The sequence below is a fragment of the Ranitomeya variabilis genome, chromosome 2, assembly GCF_051348905.1.
Source record: "Ranitomeya variabilis isolate aRanVar5 chromosome 2, aRanVar5.hap1, whole genome shotgun sequence".
Lineage (NCBI taxonomy): Eukaryota > Metazoa > Chordata > Amphibia > Anura > Dendrobatidae > Ranitomeya > Ranitomeya variabilis.
In genome coordinates, this window is record NC_135233.1 from 353,057,322 (window position 1) to 353,080,735 (window position 23,414).

At 51.3% G+C, this 23,414-nt stretch overlaps 1 protein-coding gene across 7 annotated transcripts in view; it reads right to left on the bottom strand.

Annotated features, from left to right (window-relative positions):
- The window catches only part of LOC143805873 (cytochrome P450 2F3-like), a 177,887-nt gene that overhangs the window by 33,851 nt on the left and 120,622 nt on the right, over positions 1-23,414 (bottom strand). The window lies entirely within an intron of this gene.

Consider the following 23,414-nt stretch of genomic DNA (forward strand, 5'->3'; position numbering starts at 1 on the left):
CCTCTGTCTGCCATCTTGATTGTGGAAATTTTGAGGGCAGGCAATAGCTCTGTTGACTCCAAGCCCCATAATACCTCATCAAGTCATTGCATTAGGAAATGTGGCCACATCACAGCTTTTCAAGATATACAGTAGTTACAGTGAGGAAAATAAGTATTTGATACACTGACGATTTTGCACGTTTTCCCACCTACAAAGAATGGAGAGGTCTGTAGTTATCGTAGGTACACTTCAACTGTGAGAGACACAATCTAAAAATAAAAGCCAGAAAATCACATTGCATGATTTTTTAAATAATTAAATAGCATTTTTTTGCATGAAATAAGTATTTGATCAACGACCAACCAGCAAGAATTCTGGCTCTCACAGACCTGTTAGTTTTCATTAAGAATCCCTCCTACTCTGCACTCATTACCTGTAATAATTGCACCTGTTTGAACTTATTACCTGTATAAAAGACACCTGTCCACACAATCAATCACAATCCAACCTCTCCATCATGGCCAAGACCAAAGAGCTGTCTCAGGACACAGGAACAAAATTGTAGCCCTGCAGCTTGGTGAGAAAGCGAAAATTGTTGGCCCATTTAGAAAATGGAAGAAACATAAGATTACTGTCAATCTTCTTTGGTCGGGACTCCATGCAAAATCTCGTCTTGTGGGGTAAAGATGATTCTCAAAAAGGTCAGGAATTAGCCCAGAACTGCATGCGAGGACTGGGACCTTAACAGAGCTGGGACCACAGTCTCAAGCATTACTGTTATGAACTGGTGGCCTAGGAGCAGCATGAGACGTACTCTGGAGAAGGTGGTACCTGTACTGACCGCAGACCCTGAGCTTAACACCGCAACTTGAAGTAGCCGTGGGATGTTCCTGTCACTCCCTAGACACCTCGTCACAGCCGGAGGACTAATTACCCCTAGAGATAGAACCCTCACCAGAGCCCCCAGGCCGATCAGGATGAGCCAAATGAAAGGCACAAACTAAATCGTCAGCGTGAACATCGGAGGCAACAACCCAAGAATTATCATCCTGACCATAACCCTTCCATTTGACAAGATACTGAAGCTTCCGCCTCGAAAAAAGAGAATCCAAAATCTTTTCAACCACATACTCCAACTCCCCATCAATCAACACCGGGGCAGGAGGATCAACAGAGGGAACAACGGGCACCACATATTTCCGCAACAAAGATCTATGAAAAACATTATGGATGGAAAAAGAGGCTGGAAGGGCCAAACGAAAAGACACTGGATTAATAATCTCAGAAATCTTATAAGGACCAATAAACCGAGGCTTGAACTTAGGGGAAGAAACCTTCATAGGAACATGACGGGAAGACAACCAGACCAAATCCCCAACCCGAAGCCAGGAACCAACACACCGACGACGGTTAGCAAAACGCTGAGCCTCCTCCTGAGACAACACCAAATTGTCCACCACATGAGCCCAAATTTGCTGCAACCTGTCAACCACAGAATCCACCCCAGGACAATCAGAAGGCTCAAACTGCCCTGAAGAAAAACGAGGATGAAAACCAGAATTACAAAAGAAAGGCGAAACCAAGGTAGCAGAACTAGCCCGATTATTAAGGGCAAACTCGGCCAATGGCAAGAAAGCCACCCAATCATCCTGATCAGCAGACATAAAGCACCTCAAATAAGTTTCCAAAGTCTGGTTAGTTCGCTCGGTTTGGCCATTTGTCTGAGGATGAAATGCGGAAGAAAAAGACAAATCAATGCCCAGCCTAGCACAAAAGGCTCGCCAAAACCTAGAGACAAACTGGGAACCTCTGTCGGACACAATATTTTCCGGAATACCATGCAAACGAACCACATGCTGAAAAAACAATGGAACCAAATCAGAAGAGGAAGGTAATTTAGGCAAAGGTACCAAATGAACCATCTTAGAAAACCGGTCACAAACCACCCAGATAACAGACATCCTCTGGGAAACCGGGAGATCGGAAATAAAATCCATCGAAATATGCGTCCAAGGCCTCTCAGGGACCGGCAAAAGGCAAAAGCAACCCACTAGCGCGGGAACAGCAAGGCTTAGCCCGGGCACAAGTCCCACAGGACTGCACAAAAGAACGCACATCCCGTGACAAAGAAGGCCACCAAAAGGACATACCAACCAATTCTCTGGTACCAAAAATCCCAGGATGGCCAGCCAACACAGAACAATGAACCTCAGAAATCACTTTACTAGTCCATCTATCAGGAACAAACAGTTTCCCCACTGGACAGCGGTCCGGTTTATCAGCCTGAAATTCCTGAAGAACCCGTCGTAAATCAGGGGAGATGGCAGAAAGAATCACCCCTTCCTTCAGAATACTGACCGGCTCAAGGACCGCAGGAGAATCAGGCAAAAAGCTCCTAGAGAGGCATCCGCCTTAACATTCTTAGAACCCGGAAGATACGAGACCACAAAATCAAAATGGGAGAAAAACAGGGACCATCGAGCCTGTCTAGGATTCAGCAGCTTGGCAGACTCGAGGTAAATCAGATTCTTATGATCGGTCAAGACCACAATACGGTGCTTGGCCCCCTCAAGCCAATGTCGCCACTCCTCAAATGCCCACTTCATAGCCAACAACTCATGATTGCCGACATCATAATTGCGTTCTGCAGGCGAAAACTTTCGAGAAAAGAAGGCACATGGTTTCATCAAGGAACCATCAGAATTCCTCTGAGACAAAACGGCCCCTGCCCCAATCTCAGAAGCGTCAACCTCAACCTGAAATGGAAGAGAAACATCCGGCTGACGTAACACAGGGGCAGAAGTAAATCAGCGTTTAAGCTCCTGAAAGGCAGAAACCGCCGCAGAGGACCAATTCGTCACATCAGCGCCTTTCTTCGTCAAATCGGTCAGGGGTTTATCCACACTGGAGAAGTTGGCAATGAAACGGCGATAAAAATTAGCAAAGCCCAAAAATTTCTGAAGGCTCTTCACGGATATGGGCTGAATCCAATCATGAATGGCCTGAACCTTAACTGGATCCATTTCTATAGATGATGGAGAAAAAATGAAGCCCAAAAAAGAAACCTTCTGCACTCCAAAGAGGCATTTAGACCCCTTCACAAATAAAGCATTATCACGAAGGATCTGAAATACCATCCTGACCTGTTTCACATGAGACTCCCAATCATCGGAAAAAATCAAAATATCATCCAAATATACAATCATGAATTTATCAAGATAACTCCGAAAGATATCATGCATGAAGGACTGAAACACAGATGGAGCCCGAATGGCATCACAAGGTATTAAAAATGGCCTTCGGGCGTATTAAACGCAGTTTTCCATTCGTCACCCTGCTTAATACGAACAAGATTATATGCCCCTCGAAGGTCAATCTTAGTAAACCAACTTGCCCCCTTAATCCTAGCAAACAAATCAGAAAGCAAAGGCAAAGGGTATTGGAATTTGACCGTGATCTTATTCAAGAGGCGATAATCAATACAGGGTCTCAAGGAGCCATCCTTCTTGGCAACAAAAAAAAAACCTGCTCCCAAAGGTGAAGAAGATGGCCGAATATGCCCCTTCTCCAAAGAATCCTTAACATAACTCCGCATGGCGGCATGTTCAGGCACAGACAGGTTGAAAAGTCGGCCTTTAGGGAACTTACAGCCTGGAACCAAGTCAATAGCACAATCACAGTCCCTATGCGGTGGAAGGGAACTGGATTTGGGTTCATCAAATACATCCTGGAAATCTGACAAAAACTCAGGAATTTAAGAAGAAGGGGAAGAGGAAATTGACATCAAAGGAATGTCACCATGAACCCCCTGACAACCCCAACTAGTCACAGACATAGATTTCCAATCTAACACCGGATTATGTACCTGTAACCATGGGAAACCCAGCACAATAGCATCATGCAAATTCTGCAACACCAGAAAGCGACAATCTTCCTGATGGGCTGGCGCCATGCACATGGTCAGCTGTGTCCAAAACTGAGGTTTATTTTTAGCCAACGGTGTGGCATCAATACCCCTCAACGGAATAGGGTTCTGCAAAGGCTGCAAGGGGAAACCACAACGTTTGGCAAATTCTAAGTCCATTAAGTTCAAAGTGGCGCCTGAATCCACAAATGCCATGACAGAAAATGACGATAATGAGCAGATCAGGGTCACAGATAACAGAAATTTAGGTTGTACAGTACTGATGGTAACGGAACTAGCGATTCTCTTGTACGCTTAGGGCAATCAGAAATAACATGAGCAGAATCGCCGCAGTAAAAACACAACCTATTCTGACGTCTGAATCCTTGTCTTTCAGCTCTAGACAAAATCCTATCACACTGCATAGGCCTCAGTACTCCACTCGGAGGACAACGCCATAGTGTGCACAACTCTGCGCTCGCGCAAGCGCCGATCAATCTGAATGGCCAGAGACATAGAATCACTCAGACCAGCAGGCGTGGGGAACCCCACCATAACATCTTTAACGGACTCAGAAAGACCCTTTCTGAAAATTGCCGCCAAGGCATCCTCATTCCATTTAGTCAGCACAGACCATTTTCTAAATTTCTGGCAATAAGATTCTGCCACTTCTTGACCCTGACACAGGGCCAACAAGGTCTTCTCAGCATGATCCACTGAATTAGGTTCATCATACAATAACCCTAGCGCCTGAAAAAAGGTGTCTACATTAAGCAAAGCCGGATTCCCAGATTCCAGGGAAAATGCCCAATCCTGAGGATCACCGCGCAGCAGAGAAATGACAATTTTAACCTGCTGTATTGGATCACCAGAGGAACGTGGTTTCAGAGAAAAAAACAGTTTACAGTTATTTTTAAAGCTCAAAAATTTGGACCTGTCCCCAAAAAACAAATCAGGAGTTGGAATTCTAGGCTCTAAAACCTGAGTCTGAACAATATAATCGGTAATACCCTGTACTCTTGCAGCAAGTTGATCCACACGAGAAGCCAATCCCTGAACATCCATGCCAGTGCCAAACTCCTGCGCCACCCAGAGGCAAAGAGGGAAGAAAAGACAAAACAGGCTACAGAAAAAAAATTGCTCAGCACTTTTCTTCCCTTATTTTGAGATGCATTTAACTCTTTGTGGGCCAGTTGTACTGTTATGAACTGGTGGCCTAGGAGCAGCATGAGACGTACTCTGGAGAAGGTGGTATCTGTACTGACCGCAGACCCTGAGCTTAACACCACAACTAGAAGTAGCCGTGGGATGTTTCTGTCACTCCCTAGACACCTCGTCACAGCCGGAGGACTAATTACCCCTAGAGATAGAAACGGAAAACTATCTTGCCTCAGAGAAAATCCCCAAAGGATAGACAGCCCCCCACAAATATTGACTGTGAGAGGAGAGGGAATTAACATACACAGACTGAAATCAGGATTTAGCAAAGGAGGCCATTCTAGCTAGATAGAAAGGATAGGACAGAGTACTATGCGGTCAGTATTAAAAGACTAGAAAATATCCACCACAGAAGATACAAAATCTCCACATCTGACTAAAGATATGGAGGGTATTTCTGCATCTCCAGAGATTCCAACTTAGCTGAATAAATCCTTACACATAAAAAGCTGGACAAGAAAAAACATAGAAATGCACTGAACTATAAAGCCCACAGCATGTGGACTGCAAAAACAAAGCCAGAACTTATCTTTGTAGATTGGAACAGCATAGCAGAAGAAACCAGGCTGAGATGTGAATCCTCCAAAAACAATGGACACCTGGCACTGACTAAAGGGTTCAGCAAAACTAAATAGCCCAGTGGAATGAATTAAGTGGACCCACCTGATAAAATGCTGTGATTGAAGACAGCAGCGCTACCACTTCTAACCACCGGAGGGAGCCCAAGAGCAGAATTCACAACACCTTACCTTTAGTAACACACTACGCTGTCATGGATTAAAATCCTGCAGGGCACACAAGGTCCCCCTGCTCACGCTGGCACATGTCCAGGCCCGTTTGAAGTTCGCCAATGACCATCTAGATGATCCAGATAAGGCATTGGAAAAGGTCATGTGGTCAAATGAGACAAACATAGAACTTTTAGATATCAGCTCCATTGGCCGTGTTTGGGGGAAGAAGAATGATGAGTGCACCACTAGAACATTATCCCAAATGTGAAGCATGGTTGGGGAAACATCATACTTTGGGAGTGCTTTTCTGCAAAGGGGACAGGATGACTGCACCGTATTGGAGGGAGGATTGATGGGGTCATGTATCACAAGATTTTGTCCAAGAACCTCCTTCCCTCAGTAAGACCATTGAAGATGGATTGCGGTGGGGTCTTCCAGCATGACAATGACCCAAAACACACAGCCAGGGCAACTAAGGAGTGGCTCCGTAAGAAGCATTTCAAGGTCCTGGAGCAGCCTAGCCAGTCTCCTGACCTGAACACAATGGAAAATCTTTGGAGAGAGCTGAAACTCAATGTTACCCAGCAACAGCCCCGAAACCCGAAAGATCTGGAGAAGATCTGAATGGAGGAGTGGGCCAAAATCGCTGCTGCAGTGTGTGCAAACTTAGTCGAGAACTACAGGAAACATCTGTAATTGCAAGCAAAGGTTTCCATATCAAATATTAAGTTCTGTTTTTCTATTGTATCAAATACTTATTTCATGCAGTAAAATGCAACTTAATTACATAAAAATCATACAATGTGATTTTCTGGATTAATTTTAAAATTCTGTCTCTCACAATTGATGTGTGCCTACGATAAACATTACAGACCTCTTATTTTTTTGTAGGTTGGAAAAATGAATCAAATACTTATTTTCCCCACTGTATATAATGTATTCCCCTGTGTAAAATACACTGCCAGAATGTCGCATTTGAGACATTATTATGCAATGTGAATGCTGCAGCCAATCAGCAAGCTGCTAATGCACTGCTTCACTCACTCATACTTCCCTTGGATCAAGCTTAGATGTCCAAGGGAAATGTGAGAACTGAAGCTTGCTAGCTGCCACTGATCAGCTGCAGTTGTCCCCCGGCATAACAATGTAATATCCCTGGAATGGTGCCAGTGCGTGCGAGAGGTAAGTATCTGTTTTTTTTTACACTGGTGAATATAACATTTCAGTAAATGTTGTCCAAGTAGTGGACAACCCCTCTAAGGTTCTAAAGATCTAATTGAAATGTGATCTATCTTGTTTGCGTTCATTAAATTTGAAGAATCAAGGCAAGAGGCAATGTAAAATGCACATGCACTATTATTATGCAGTAAATATGAATAGGTATATACAGTATGAATAATGTCTAAATAATAGACAGTGAGTGTGTATATTTTTCCAGACTGTGATGCGGACAAGACCTATCGGTGAACACCAAGACGCCAGCAAGAAGAAGTCAAAATACTGTAAGTACAAAGTCTAAAAAGAAATAGCCTTAATTAATCGAAGCAAGGGGTAAGGTGAACATGCAACAAGAAAAAGATAGCACATAATAGTAGCATTTTAGTTGATGTCACAATTGAATGCACAGGGTTATAAGGGCATATGACCTTAGTGGTACCAGCAACAGAGACTCCAAAAGACAAGATGCGCCTGCATCGACGTGCGTTTCAGAATTGACTTTGTGAAGGGGCGGCATCATCTAGAGGAAGGGAGTTTAAATGTCCAGAGTAGACCAATGACAGGAAGTTCATGGCATATTGCAATGCATGCGCACACAGGAGGTACCGGAAGTCGGCAGCGGGCAAATGAAATGACGCCAAAGGAAACGGGTGGAGGGAGGGCACAGCCGACTGGCGCATGTGTACTGCTCGACAACTTCTCATACAAAGAAGCTAGAGGTTTATATGGTAATTTGAGGTGGCACAGAATGAACACTGTATGGAGACATTACCATGGGAGCAATGGGATTAATACAATGTCTGAGCAAGTGGCTGCAAGATCCAAGAATGAAACACAGCAACCACCTGGAGCAAGAACCAGTTACCATTACAGAAGCAGACATCCAACAGTGGGTCAAGAACATGAAGAGCTGGACAGCACCTGGCCCAGACATGATCCATACCTACTGGCTAAAGAAATTAAAAGCAGTACATGAATGAGTGGCAAAGCAAATGAAGCAGGCCACCACCCAGCTTGGCTAACACAAGGAAGAACAGCGCTCATGAAGGATCCTCTCAAAGGAATAGTTCCATTCAATTACTGCCCAATAACCTGCGTTACAACAACATGGATATTCCTGTCATGCCTGCATCATAGCCACCAAGCTACAGAATCATATGAACCAGTACATGAATCCAGCTCAGAAAGGCATTGGGACCGACCCTGGAGGACAGCTTATGACTCAATGCCACACACATGGATCTGTGAATGCTTGGTTCTCTACAATGTCAACAGGAAATGAAGAACCTTCCTCAGAAACTCAATGGGGCTATGAAGAACAACATTGGAAGTCAACTCAAGACAACTAGCACAAGTGACCATTAGTGTTGAGCATTCCGATACCGCAAGTATCGGGTATCGGCCGATACTTGCGGTATCGGAATTCCGATACCGGGATTCCGATACTTGCCGCGTATCGGATACCGGAATCGGAAGTTCCAAGATTCAAAATGCAGAAATTCAGCCAATGAGAATGATTCCAAGTGTGGGCACATCCTGTTTAGCATGGAGGGCATGAAACTACTGGCAAGGCTGTGATTGGCTGCTGAAATGATGTCATGATGCAGTTTAAAAGTCGCTGGCGCCATTTTGCGATCACTCTGCTGTGAATTCAGTTAGTGACAGGACGCTGTTTGCTGACTGAGGGACAGTTTAGAGATAGCGATTTGCTTCTTTGTGCTTTCCAAAGGCTAATTTAGCAACCGCTGTGTTCACCTACTATTCACCTTGCTTTTGCCTTGTAGCGCTGTTTTCACAGCGATCTGCAAGGTCTGTGTGTGTGTGTGTGTCAGTGCAGCCCACTCTCTAGTAAGAGTGCAGCCACATAGGCCATCCATAGCTGGTTGTATTCAGTTCAGGGAGGGTGGTTCATTGCCTCATACTGTTCTTTTTTTTTTTTTTTTCAAGTAGTGTAGTCTGCTGCTAATTTATTCAAAAAAATCCTATTAGTGTCTTTCCACCCGTCTCCAGCTAATTTGTGGAAAAACACTACATAGGATAACGTAGAGGAGGGTTTTTGGGCCTTGCAGCGCCGTTTACGGCTGTCTGCACGGTCTCCGTGTGACTGCAGCTCGCCCTGTAGTCTGTGAGCAGCCATAGCCTGGTTGTCTCCAGCTCAGGGTTGTTCACTGCGTCATACCGCCAAATCAATTTTCATTTTGTTTTAAGTAGTGCAGGCTGCTGCACATTTTTTCAAAAAATTCCTATTAGTGTCTTTCCACCCGTCTCCAGCTAATTTGTGGAAAAACACTACATAGGATAACGTAGAGGAGGGTTTTTGGGCCTTGCAGCGCCGTTTACGGCTGTCTGCACGGTCTCCGTGTGACTGCAGCTCGCCCTGTAGTCTGTGAGCAGCCATAGCCTGGTTGTCTCCAGCTCAGGGTTCTTCACTGCGTCATACCGCCAAATCAATTTTCATTTTGTTTTAAGTAGTGCAGGCTGCTGCACATTTTTTCCAAAAAATCCTATTAGTGTCTTTCCACCCGTCTCCAGCTAACTTGTGGAAAAACACTACATAGGATAACGTAGAGGAGGGTTTTTGGGCCTTGCAGCGCCGTTTACGTCTGTCTGCACGGTCTCCGTGTGACTGCAGCTCTATCCGTTGTCAGTTCAGCCCCCAAAAAATAAATAAATAATAAAGTTCACCAAACACACCAGTTACACCACTTTACATTTGTGTAGGCCACATTAGCTCATATTAAAGTCTAGTACACACTTTAGAAAATTAGTGTTTCTTATACCTGTTAGGAGGAGTTGCTCAGGAATAAGCACACAAAGCCGTTAGTACTTTTCTGCTTATCTTTATCAGTCAACCAAGATGAAGAAGGCAGTGAGTAAGGCACGTGGGCGTGGGCGCGGAGCAGGGAGGGCCGTGGGGATTCTGTGCCTGCTGCGGGCACCGGTGACTCATCAGCACCCACTTTCACCAGGCAACAGTCGTTCATGCGCAGCTTTGTGTCAGAGCGCCGTACACCGCTGCTGCGTGAAGACCAAATTGAAGCCGTTGTCGGATGGATGGCAGCTAATGCATCAACTTCAATTAGTGCCACATCTTCTCAGACACAGAGCACTGGAGAGCAGCCATCTGTCTCTTCACCACCTGCCAAATTGCCCAGGCAGACAGAGAGCCCAGGACAGGAGCCGTCTCTACTTCTGTTCTCTGAATCTCTTGGCTTGGAAACAGGGAGCCAGCCAAGCAGCATTGGAGAAATGGAAGAAGAGGCAGGGTGCAGTGATGCCCAACAGCTTTTTCTCTCTTCCTCTGAAGAGGCGGGTGGGCCAGTGGCTCCGGTCACCACATCGCAGGCCGCATCAGCTGATGATGACACTCAGGTGCCACTTACTGGTGCGTGCTCTGCTGCTGAGACTACCCAGGAGGAGCAGTTGGGGGCAGAGGGTAGTGTAGATGATGAGGTCCTTGACCCATCTTGGCGTGAGGGACAGGAAGGTGGTGGGAGCAGCTCTGAGGAAGAGATTCCCCGTACGGCCCAAAGAGGGAGAGGGAGGGGGAAGACTGCGGATCCTGCAGCCTCCGCTTTGGCACCCGTTAGGAGCATGTCTCTTCCAAAAGCCAAAAAGGGCGCTCCCAAGACTTGCAGTGCCTGGTCCTTTTTTGACACAGTTGCAGATGACATTTGCTATGTCAGATGCAAGGTGTGTCATCAAAAAGTCAAAAGAGGGAAAAATGTCAGCAGCCTCAATACCTCCAACATGTGGAAACATGTGCGCACCAGGCACCCGGCGTTGTTAGAAAAACACACTGAAGAGCTAGGCCAACCAACAGCGGCAGCTACCACCTCTTCAGCTTGTGTTGCCTCTTCCTCCAGCTCACACGCAGCTGGTTCGGCTTCCTCCCAGGATCGCCGTGGAAGAACCTCTGGCCCTGTTGTCCAGAGACCCGCTGTAATTCCACCCGCAGCACCACTTTCCCAGTCATCCACACACTCCCAGCCCAGTCTACAGCCATCGGTAGTACAGGCATGGGAGAAAAGGCGGCCTTTCTCGTCAAACCACCCACGAGCACAGGCTCTGACTGCAGGCATTGCCAAACTTCTGTCACTGGAAATGCTGTCATTCAGGCTGGTGGAGACTGACAGCTTCCGTGACTTGATGTCATTGGCAGTCCCACAGTACAATGTGCCCAGCTGCTTTTACTTCAGCAGGCAAGCCGTCCCTGCCCTGCACAAGCATGTGGAGGGACACATAAAAGACGCGCTACTGAACGCCGTCAGTAGCAAGGTCCACCTCACCACCGATGCGTGGACCAGTCAACATGGACAGGGGCGATACCTTTCCCTCACTGCCCATTGGGTTAATGTCATTGAGCCGGGTACAGACCGTGCGAGTGGCGCAGGACGTGTCCTGCCCACTCCAAGGATTGCAGGAATCCATTCTGTACGCATTGACTCCTCCTCTTACACCAGTTCCTCAGAATCATCGCTGCAGGAGCCGTCACAGTCCACCTCCACATGGACCCGTGATGAACGTGTACCTGTTACGACCGACATGAGCACAGCCGTGGCCAAACGTCAACAGGCCGTCTTGAAATTAATTTTTTTGGGGAATCGTAGCCACACAGCGCAGGAGCTCTGGAATGCCATCAAGCAGGAGAGCGATGTGTGGTTTGTGCCAGCGAATCTCCAGCCAGGCATGGTAGTGTGTGATAATGGCCGAAATCTGGTGGCAGCTCTGGGCCTCGGCAACCTCACTCACATCCCATGTCTGGCACATGTGCTCAATTTGGTCGTGCAGAGCTTTTTGAGGGAATATCAGGATCTTGATGCACTGCTGCACAAGGTCCGCCTAGAGTGTGCTCACTTGCGGCGTTCCAGCACGGCAAAAGCGCGCATTGCGGCTCTGCAGCGCCGACACTGCCTGCCGGAACATCGCATCATATGTGACCTACCTACCAGGTGGAATTCCATGTTACATATGTTGGAGCGGTTGTGTGAGCAGCAGCAAGCTGTAATGGAGTACCAGCTGCTTCAGGCGCAAAGAAGTCGCACTCAGCGCCGTACAGACTTCACAACCACAGAGTGGGCCACTATGAATGACGTCTGCCAGGTTTTGCGTCCCTTTGATTATTCCACGCGGATGGCGAGTGCAGATGATGCACTAGTCAGCATGACTGTCCCCCTTATCTGCCTGCTTGAAAAATCACTGCAAGCGCTAAGGGATGATGTTGTGGAAGAGGTGGAGGATGAGGATTCACCATTTCCATCATCTTCTGGACAGTCAGCGCCACGTGGTTCCTCACAAACGCGTAGGCAGGGGACAGTTTGTGAGGAGGATGAGGAGGAGTCAATGGAGGAGGAAGACATCCGTCCAGAGGAGGGAGTTACCGAATTGTCCAGTACTCAGTGTGTACAGCGAGGGTGGGGTGATGACGAGCGGGCAGAGATCACGCCTCCAGCAGGGGACAGCGTTTCTTGGGCAGTTGGCAGTCTGCAGCACATGGTGGATTACATGCTGCAGTGCCTGAGAAACGACCGCCGCATCGCCCACATTCTCAACATGTCTGATTATTGGGTGTTCACCCTCCTCGATCCTCGCTACCGGGACAACGTAGAAAGCCTCATCACACCGTTGAACCGGGAGCGAAAAATGCGGGAGTACCAAGACACACTGGTCAATTCCATCATCTTCTCCATTCCAACTGAGAGAAGTGCTGCTAGTGCATTCCAAAGCAGCTCAGTGCGTCCAGGCAGTGGTGGAGGCTCTGCACAAAGAGGGAGCAGAAGCAGTGCCTCTGCCCAAGGCAAGACCAGTATGGCCCAACTGTGGCACAGTTTTCTGTGCCCCCCACAAAAGTCTACACCATCACAGACGGCTCCAGTCAGCAGGAGGCAACGGTTCCGTCAGATGGTGACAGACTACATGTCTTGCCCTCTTGCTGTACTCCCAGACGGCTCTTCCCCTTTCAAGTTTTGGGTCTCAAAGCTGGATACATGGCCAGAGCTAAGCCAGTATGCATTGGAGGTGCTGTCTTGCCCTGCGGCCAGTGTATTATCGGAACGTGTCTTTAGTGCTGCAGGTGGTGTACTAACTGACCGTCGCATGCGACTATCCTCCGATAACGTTGACCGGCTTACTTTCCTGAAAATGAACAAGGCCTGGATCTCGCAGGAATTTGCCACTCCTCCTCCTGATTAAATAATTAGGTCACTGTATACGTTATCCAGGTCTCCTGTTGTGTTCATCTTTCTACCACCTGAACTTAAATTCCTGGGCTCCAACACCGCCAGTTGAGGCTCAGAAGTGCCGTCTGCACAGTCAAAACATACGACCCAGTGTTCTTGGGTTTCAGTAACGTCAGCTGATCCCCAGCTGTGTAGCTGGCAATGTGTCATGCGACCGCCACGCTGACACAACAACTGAAATGTAAGGGAATCTGTCCCCCCCCCAAGGCGTTTGTTACTGAAAGAGCCTCCTTGTGCAGCAGTAATGCTGCACAAGGAAAAGGTAGCTATTTTGGTTTAGCTCCTTGCACACGCAGAACTTAACACTTATAAAATGTGTCCACTGATACCGTAAAACCGTCCCGGAGGTGGGACTTTCCTTCGTAAAATGACGCAGCACAGCCGTCATTCCTCCCCCCCCGGCGCCGCGCCCCGGCTCCTCAGCGTTGTTTGATTCCGTCCCGGAGCCTGCGCTGTTATGTTATTCCGTGGCCAGGCACACTTAGCGCTGCCCATCTTCTGGCATCATTTGGTGTCAGGATGGCTGCGCCTGTGCGGCCGCGCTGGCCGAGGGCCCGCCTCGCAGTGTCTTCTGATTTAATCCCACTGGGGGCCTGGGATCCATGGACATGCGCAGTGCATATCTGAACCTCCACCTCTCACTCATCTCCCTACGGCTTCTTCAGACTGTTCGGTGTCAGCTGGTCCCTAATAGCATGCCACGGCCGTGACACCGCACAGTCTGAAGAAGCTGTAGGGAGGGGAGTGAGAGGCGAGGATATGCACTGCGCATGGCCATGGATCCCAGGCACCCAGTGGGATAAAATCAGAAGACACTGCGAGGCGGGCTCTTGGCCAGCGCGGCCGCACAGGCGCAGCCAGCCTGACACCAAATGATGTCAGAAGATGGGCAGCGCTAAGTGTGCCTGGCCAAGGGATAACATAACAGCGCAGGCTCCGGGACGGAATCAAACTACGCTGAGGAGCCGGGGCGCGGCGCCCGGGGGGGAGGAATGACGGCTGTGCTGCGTCATATTACGAAGGAAAGTCCCACCTCCGGGACGGTTTCACGGTTTCAGGGGACACATTTTATAAGTGTTTAGTTCTGTGTTTGCAAGGAGCATGATGAAAAGAGCCACCTTTTCCTTTTGCATCTTTTGTGCTGCACAAGCTGGCTCTTTCAGCTACAAACGCCTTGGGGGGGGTTAAAGGTTCCCTTTCGACTTTCTCAGGCTTCGGCCTACATTGTGTTCCTCTGCTTTTCCACCTGTCCCTGGGCTCCAACACCGCTAGTTGTTGCCTGGTAGTGCTGTACGCACAGTCAACAGTCCCTCCTCTGTTATTGGGGTTCAGTAACGTCAGCTGTCCCCTGCTGTGTGTGTGGCAATCCCTCCTACCTCCTCCACCTCCTCCTCCTCCACCTGTCCCTGGGCTCCAACACCGCTAGTTGTTGCCTGGTAGTGCTGTACGCACAGTCAACAGTCCCTCCTCTGTTATTGGGGTTCAGTAACGTCAGCTGTTCCCCTGCTGTGTGTGTGGCAATCCCTCCTCCACCTCCTCCTCCTCCACCTGTCCCTGGGCTCCAACACCGCTAGTTGTTGCCTGGTAGTGCTGTACGCACAGTCAACAGTCCCTCCTCTGTTATTGGGGTTCAGTAACGTCAGCTGTTCCCCTGCTGTGTGTGTGGCAATCCCTCCTCCACCTCCTCCTCCTCCACCTGTCCCTGGGCTCCAACACCGCTAGTTGTTGCCTGGTAGTGCTGTACGCACAGTCAACAGTCCCTCCTCTGTTATTGGGGTTCAGTAACGTCAGCTGTTCCCCTGCTGTGTGTGTGGCAATCCCTCCTACCTCCTCCACCTGTCCCTGGGCTCCAACACCGCTAGTTGTTGCCTGGTAGTGCTGTACGCACAGTCAACAGTCCCTCCTCTGTTATTGGGGTTCAGTAACGTCAGCTGTTCCCCTGCTGTGTGTGTGGCAATCCCTCCTCCACCTCCTCCTCCTCCACCTGTCCCTGGGCTCCAACACCGCTAGTTGTTGCCTGGTAGTGCTGTACGCACAGTCAACAGTCCCTCCTCTGTTATTGGGGTTCAGTAACGTCAGCTGTTCCCCTGCTGTGTGTGTGGCAATCCCTCCTACCTCCTCCACCTCCTCCTCCTCCACCTGTCCCTGGGCTCCAACACCGCTAGTTGTTGCCTGGTAGTGCTGTACGCACAGTCAACAGTCCCTCCTCTGTTATTGGGGTTCAGTAACGTCAGCTGTTCCCCTGCTGTGTGTGTGGCAATCCCTCCTACCTCCTCCACCTCCTCCTCCTCCACCTGTCCCTGGGCTCCAACACCGCTAGTTGTTGCCTGGTAGTGCTGTACGCACAGTCAACAGTCCCTCCTCTGTTATTGGGGTTCAGTAACGTCAGCTGTTCCCCTGCTGTGTGTGTGGCAATCCCTCCTCCACCTCCTCCTCCTCCACCTGTCCCTGGGCTCCAACACCGCTAGTTGTTGCCTGGTAGTGCTGTACGCACAGTCAACAGTCCCTCCAATGATATTGGGGTTCAGTAACGTTAGCTGTTCCCCTGCTGTGTGTGTGGCAATCCCTCCTACCTCCTCCACCTCCTCCTCCTCCACCTGTCCCTGGGCTCCAACACCGCTAGTTGTTGCCTGGTAGTGCTGTACGCACAGTCAACAGTCCCTCCTCTGTTATTGGGGTTCAGTAACGTCAGCTGTTCCCCTGCTGTGTGTGTGGCAATCCCTCCTCCACCTCCTCCTCCTCCACCTGTCCCTGGGCTCCAACACCGCTAGTTGTTGCCTGGTAGTGCTGTACGCACAGTCAACAGTCCCTCCTCTGTTATTGGGGTTCAGTAACGTCAGCTGTTCCCCTGCTGTGTGTGTGGCAATCCCTCCTCCACCTCCTCCTCCTCCACCTGTCCCTGGGCTCCAACACCGCTAGTTGTTGCCTGGTAGTGCTGTATGCACAGTCAACAGTCCCTCCTCTGTTATTGGGGTTCAGTAACGTCAGCTGTTCCCCTGCTGTGTGTGTGGCAATCCCTCCTACCTCCTCCACCTCCTCCTCCTCCACCTGTCCCTGGGCTCCAACACCGCTAGTTGTTGCCTGGTAGTGCTGTACGCACAGTCAACAGTCCCTCCTCTGTTATTGGGGTTCAGTAACGTCAGCTGTTCCCCTGCTGTGTGTGTGGCAATCCCTCCTCCACCTCCTCCTCCTCCACCTGTCCCTGGGCTCCAACACCGCTAGTTGTTGCCTGGTAGTGCTGTACGCACAGTCAACAGTCCCTCCTCTGTTATTGGGGTTCAGTAACGTCAGCTGTTCCCCTGCTGTGTGTGTGGCAATCCCTCCTCCACCTCCTCCTCCTCCACCTGTCCCTGGGCTCCAACACCGCTAGTTGTTGCCTGGTAGTGCTGTACGCACAGTCAACAGTCCCTCCTCTGTTATTGGGGTTCAGTAACGTCAGCTGTTCCCCTGCTGTGTGTGTGGCAATCCCTCCTACCTCCTCCACCTCCTCCTCCTCCACCTGTCCCTGGGCTCCAACACCGCTAGTTGTTGCCTGGTAGTGCTGTACGCACAGTCAACAGTCCCTCCTCTGTTATTGGGGTTCAGTAACGTCAGCTGTTCCCCTGCTGTGTGTGTGGCAATCCCTCCTCCACCTCCTCCTCCTCCAACTGTCCCTGGGCTCCAACACCGCTAGTTGTTGCCTGGTAGTGCTGAACGCACAGTCAACAGTCCCTCCTCTGTTATTGGGGTTCAGTAACGTCAGCTGTTCCCCTGCTGTGTGTGTGGCAATCCCTCCTCCTCCTCCACCTGTCCCTGGGCTCCAACACCGCTAGTTGTTGCCTGGTAGTGCTGTACGCACAGTCAACAGTCCCTCCTCTGTTATTGGGGTTCAGTAACGTCAGCTGTTCCCCTGCTGTGTGTGTGGCAATCCCTCCTCCTCCTCCACCTGTCCCTGGGCTCCAACACCGCTAGTTGTTGCCTGGTAGTGCTGTACGCACAGTCAACAGTCCCTCCTCTGTTATTGGGGTTCAGTAACGTCAGCTGTTCCCCTGCTGTGTGTGTGGCAATCCCTCCTACCTCCTCCACCTCCTCCTCCTCCACCTGTCCCTGGGCTCCAACACCGCTAGTTGTTGCCTGGTAGTGCTGTACGCACAGTCAACAGTCCCTCCTCTGTTATTGGGGTTCAGTAACGTCAGCTGTTCCCCTGCTGTGTGTGTGGCAATCCCTCCTCCACCTCCTCCTCCTCCACCTGTCCCTGGGCTCCAACACCGCTAGTTGTTGCCTGGTAGTGCTGTACGCACAGTCAACAGTCCCTCCTCTGTTATTGGGGTTCAGTAACGTCAGCTGTTCCCCTGCTGTGTGTGTGGCAATCCCTCCTCCACCTCCTCCTCCTCCACCTGTCCCTGGGCTCCAACACCGCTAGTTGTTGCCTGGTAGTGCTGTACGCACAGTCAACAGTCCCTCCTCTGTTATTGGGGTTCAGTAACGTTAGCTGTTCCCCTGCTGTGTGTGTGGCAATCCCTCCTACCTCCTCCACCTCCTCCTCCTCCACCTGTCCCTGGGCTCCAACACCGCTAGTTGTTGCCTGGTAGTGCTGTACGCACAGTCAACAGTCCCTCCTCTGTTATTGGGGTTCAGTAACGTCAGCTGTTCCCCTGCTGTGTGTGTGGCAATCCCTCCTCCACCTCCTCCTCCTCCACCTGTCCCTGGGCTCCAACACCGCTAGTTGTTGCCTGGTAGTGCTGTACGCACAGTCAACAGTCCCTCCTCTGTTATTGGGGTTCAGTAACGTCAGCTGTTCCCCTGCTGTGTGTGTGGCAATCCCTCCTCCACCTCCTCCTCCTCCACCTGTCCCTGGGCTCCAACACCGCTAGTTGTTGCCTGGTAGTGCTGTATGCACAGTCAACAGTCCCTCCTCTGTTATTGGGGTTCAGTAACGTCAGCTGTTCCCCTGCTGTGTGTGTGGCAATCCCTCCTACCTCCTCCACCTCCTCCTCCTCCACCTGTCCCTGGGCTCCAACACCGCTAGTTGTTGCCTGGTAGTGCTGTACGCACAGTCAACAGTCCCTCCTCTGTTATTGGGGTTCAGTAACGTCAGCTGTTCCCCTGCTGTGTGTGTGGCAATCCCTCCTCCACCTCCTCCTCCTCCACCTGTCCCTGGGCTCCAACACCGCTAGTTGTTGCCTGGTAGTGCTGTACGCACAGTCAACAGTCCCTCCTCTGTTATTGGGGTTCAGTAACGTCAGCTGTTCCCCTGCTGTGTGTGTGGCAATCCCTCCTCCACCTCCTCCTCCTCCACCTGTCCCTGGGCTCCAACACCGCTAGTTGTTGCCTGGTAGTGCTGTACGCACAGTCAACAGTCCCTCCTCTGTTATTGGGGTTCAGTAACGTCAGCTGTTCCCCTGCTGTGTGTGTGGCAATCCCTCCTACCTCCTCCACCTCCTCCTCCTCCACCTGTCCCTGGGCTCCAACACCGCTAGTTGTTGCCTGGTAGTGCTGTACGCACAGTCAACAGTCCCTCCTCTGTTATTGGGGTTCAGTAACGTCAGCTGTTCCCCTGCTGTGTGTGTGGCAATCCCTCCTCCACCTCCTCCTCCTCCACCTGTCCCTGGGCTCCAACACCGCTAGTTGTTGCCTGGTAGTGCTGAACGCACAGTCAACAGTCCCTCCTCTGTTATTGGGGTTCAGTAACGTCAGCTGTTCCCCTGCTGTGTGTGTGGCAATCCCTGCTCCTCCTCCACCTGTCCCTGGGCTCCAACACTGCTAGTTGTTGCCTGGTAGTGCTGTACGCACAGTCAACAGTCCCTCCTCTGTTATTGGGGTTCAGTAACGTCAGCTGTTCCCCTGCTGTGTGTGTGGCAATCCCTCCTCCACCTCCTCCTCCTCCACCTGTCCCTGGGCTCCAACACCGCTAGTTGTTGCCTGGTAGTGCTGTACGCACAGTCAACAGTCCCTCCTCTGTTATTGGGGTTCAGTAACGTCAGCTGTTCCCCTGCTGTGTGTGTGGCAATCCCTCCTACCTCCTCCACCTCCTCCTCCTCCACCTGTCCCTGGGCTCCAACACCGCTAGTTGTTGCCTGGTAGTGCTGTACGCACAGTCAACAGTCCCTCCTCTGTTATTGGGGTTCAGTAACGTCAGCTGTTCCCCTGCTGTGTGTGTGGCAATCCCTCCTCCACCTCCTCCTCCTCCACCTGTCCCTGGGCTCCAACACCGCTAGTTGTTGCCTGGTAGTGCTGTACGCACAGTCAACAGTCCCTCCTCTGTTATTGGGGTTCAGTAACGTCAGCTGTTCCCCTGCTGTGTGTGTGGCAATCCCTCCTCCTCCTCCACCTGTCCCTGGGCTCCAACACCGCTAGTTGTTGCCTGGTAGTGCTGTACGCACAGTCAACAGTCCCTCCTCTGTTATTGGGGTTCAGTAACGTCAGCTGTTCCCCTGCTGTGTGTGTGGCAATCCCTCCTCCACCTCCTCCTCCTCCACCTGTCCCTGGGCTCCAACACCGCTAGTTGTTGCCTGGTAGTGCTGTACGCACAGTCAACAGTCCCTCCTCTGTTATTGGGGTTCAGTAACGTCAGCTGTTCCCCTGCTGTGTGTGTGGCAATCCCTCCTACCTCCTCCACCTCCTCCTCCTCCACCTGTCCCTGGGCTCCAACACCGCTAGTTGTTGCCTGGTAGTGCTGTACGCACAGTCAACAGTCCCTCCTCTGTTATTGGGGTTCAGTAACGTCAGCTGTTCCCCTGCTGTGTGTGTGGCAATCCCTCCTCCACCTCCTCCTCCTCCACCTGTCCCTGGGCTCCAACACCGCTAGTTGTTGCCTGGTAGTGCTGTACGCACAGTCAACAGTCCCTCCTCTGTTATTGGGGTTCAGTAACGTCAGCTGTTCCCCTGCTGTGTGTGTGGCAATCCCTCCTCCACCTCCTCCTCCTCCACCTGTCCCTGGGCTCCAACACCGCTAGTTGTTGCCTGGTAGTGCTGTACGCACAGTCAACAGTCCCTCCTCTGTTATTGGGGTTCAGTAACGTTAGCTGTTCCCCTGCTGTGTGTGTGGCAATCCCTCCTACCTCCTCCACCTCCTCCTCCTCCACCTGTCCCTGGGCTCCAACACCGCTAGTTGTTGCCTGGTAGTGCTGTACGCACAGTCAACAGTCCCTCCTCTGTTATTGGGGTTCAGTAACGTCAGCTGTTCCCCTGCTGTGTGTGTGGCAATCCCTCCTCCACCTCCTCCTCCTCCACCTGTCCCTGGGCTCCAACACCGCTAGTTGTTGCCTGGTAGTGCTGTACGCACAGTCAACAGTCCCTCCTCTGTTATTGGGGTTCAGTAACGTCAGCTGTTCCCCTGCTGTGTGTGTGGCAATCCCTCCTCCACCTCCTCCTCCTCCACCTGTCCCTGGGCTCCAACACCGCTAGTTGTTGCCTGGTAGTGCTGTATGCACAGTCAACAGTCCCTCCTCTGTTATTGGGGTTCAGTAACGTCAGCTGTTCCCCTGCTGTGTGTGTGGCAATCCCTCCTACCTCCTCCACCTCCTCCTCCTCCACCTGTCCCTGGGCTCCAACACCGCTAGTTGTTGCCTGGTAGTGCTGTACGCACAGTCAACATTCCCTCCTCTGTTATTGGGGTTCAGTAACGTCAGCTGTTCCCCTGCTGTGTGTGTGGCAATCCCTCCTCCACCTCCTCCTCCTCCACCTGTCCCTGGGCTCCAACACCGCTAGTTGTTGCCTGGTAGTGCTGTACGCACAGTCAACAGTCCCTCCTCTGTTATTGGGGTTCAGTAACGTCAGCTGTTCCCCTGCTGTGTGTGTGGCAATCCCTCCTCCACCTCCTCCTCCTCCACCTGTCCCTGGGCTCCAACACCGCTAGTTGTTGCCTGGTAGTGCTGTACGCACAGTCAACAGTCCCTCCTCTGTTATTGGGGTTCAGTAACGTCAGCTGTTCCCCTGCTGTGTGTGTGGCAATCCCTCCTACCTCCTCCACCTCCTCCTCCTCCACCTGTCCCTGGGCTCCAACACCGCTAGTTGTTGCCTGGTAGTGCTGTACGCACAGTCAACAGTCCCTCCTCTGTTATTGGGGTTCAGTAACGTCAGCTGTTCCCCTGCTGTGTGTGTGGCAATCCCTCCTCCACCTCCTCCTCCTCCACCTGTCCCTGGGCTCCAACACCGCTAGTTGTTGCCTGGTAGTGCTGTACGCACAGTCAACAGTCCCTCCTCTGTTATTGGGGTTCAGTAACGTCAGCTGTTCCCCTGCTGTGTGTGTGGCAATCCCTCCTACCTCCTCCACCTGTCCCTGGGCTCCAACACCGCTAGTTGTTGCCTGGTAGTGCTGTACGCACAGTCAACAGTCCCTCCTCTGTTATTGGGGTTCAGTAACGTCAGCTGTTCCCCTGCTGTGTGTGTGGCAATCCCTCCTCCACCTCCTCCTCCTCCACCTGTCCCTGGGCTCCAACACCGCTAGTTGTTGCCTGGTAGTGCTGTACGCACAGTCAACAGTCCCTCCTCTGTTATTGGGGTTCAGTAACGTCAGCTGTTCCCCTGCTGTGTGTGTGGCAATCCCTCCTACCTCCTCCACCTCCTCCTCCTCCACCTGTCCCTGGGCTCCAACACCGCTAGTTGTTGCCTGGTAGTGCTGTACGCACAGTCAACAGTCCCTCCTCTGTTATTGGGGTTCAGTAACGTCAGCTGTTCCCCTACTGTGTGTGTGGCAATCCCTCCTACCTCCTCCACCTCCTCCTCCTCCACCTGTCCCTGGGCTCCAACACCGCTAGTTGTTGCCTGGTAGTGCTGTACGCACAGTCAACAGTCCCTCCTCTGTTATTGGGGTTCAGTAACGTCAGCTGTTCCCCTGCTGTGTGTGTGGCAATCCCTCCTCCACCTCCTCCTCCTCCACCTGTCCCTGGGCTCCAACACCGCTAGTTGTTGCCTGGTAGTGCTGTACGCACAGTCAACAGTCCCTCCTCTGTTATTGGGGTTCAGTAACGTTAGCTGTTCCCCTGCTGTGTGTGTGGCAATCCCTCCTACCTCCTCCACCTCCTCCTCCTCCACCTGTCCCTGGGCTCCAACACCGCTAGTTGTTGCCTGGTAGTGCTGTACGCACAGTCAACAGTCCCTCCTCTGTTATTGGGGTTCAGTAACGTCAGCTGTTCCCCTGCTGTGTGTGTGGCAATCCCTCCTCCACCTCCTCCTCCTCCACCTGTCCCTGGGCTCCAACACCGCTAGTTGTTGCCTGGTAGTGCTGTACGCACAGTCAACAGTCCCTCCTCTGTTATTGGGGTTCAGTAACGTCAGCTGTTCCCCTGCTGTGTGTGTGGCAATCCCTCCTCCACCTCCTCCTCCTCCACCTGTCCCTGGGCTCCAACACCGCTAGTTGTTGCCTGGTAGTGCTGTATGCACAGTCAACAGTCCCTCCTCTGTTATTGGGGTTCAGTAACGTCAGCTGTTCCCCTGCTGTGTGTGTGGCAATCCCTCCTACCTCCTCCACCTCCTCCTCCTCCACCTGTCCCTGGGCTCCAACACCGCTAGTTGTTGCCTGGTAGTGCTGTACGCACAGTCAACAGTCCCTCCTCTGTTATTGGGGTTCAGTAACGTCAGCTGTTCCCCTGCTGTGTGTGTGGCAATCCCTCCTCCACCTCCTCCTCCTCCACCTGTCCCTGGGCTCCAACACCGCTAGTTGTTGCCTGGTAGTGCTGTACGCACAGTCAACAGTCCCTCCTCTGTTATTGTGGTTCAGTAACGTCAGCTGTTCCCCTACTGTGTGTGTGGCAATCCCTCCTCCACCTCCTCCTCCTCCACCTGTCCCTGGGCTCCAACACCGCTAGTTGTTGCCTGGTAGTGCTGTACGCACAGTCAACAGTCCCTCCTCTGTTATTGGGGTTCAGTATTGTCAGCTGTTCCCCTGCTGTGTGTGTGGCAATCCCTCCTACCTCCTCCACCTCCTCCTCCTCCACCTGTCCCTGGGCTCCAACACCGCTAGTTGTTGCCTGGTAGTGCTGTACGCACAGTCAACAGTCCCTCCTCTGTTATTGGGGTTCAGTAACGTCAGCTGTTCCCCTGCTGTGTGTGTGGCAATCCCTCCTCCACCTCCTCCTCCTCCACCTGTCCCTGGGCTCCAACACCGCTAGTTGTTGCCTGGTAGTGCTGAACGCACAGTCA